The following is a 202-nucleotide window of genomic DNA, read 5'->3' on the forward strand; positions in this document are numbered from 1 at the left end:
AGGGAGATCATAGCTGGAAGCAGAGATCAAATAGTGTAACCAAACCTCCAATAATTTCTGAAGAGGAAAGTGTATCTTCGTGATATAACTCGCCACCGTTGCACGCAGTGTGTTTTCTACCTGAGAGTCAAACGCAAATCTTTAAGGCAATGCTCATGTTTAGCTTCGCATATCTGGCTTATCCTTACCCTTGTACGCATCT

The sequence above is a fragment of the Penaeus monodon genome, chromosome 15 (genome assembly GCF_015228065.2).
Source record: "Penaeus monodon isolate SGIC_2016 chromosome 15, NSTDA_Pmon_1, whole genome shotgun sequence".
In the NCBI taxonomy this organism is placed as follows: Eukaryota; Metazoa; Arthropoda; class Malacostraca; order Decapoda; family Penaeidae; genus Penaeus; species Penaeus monodon.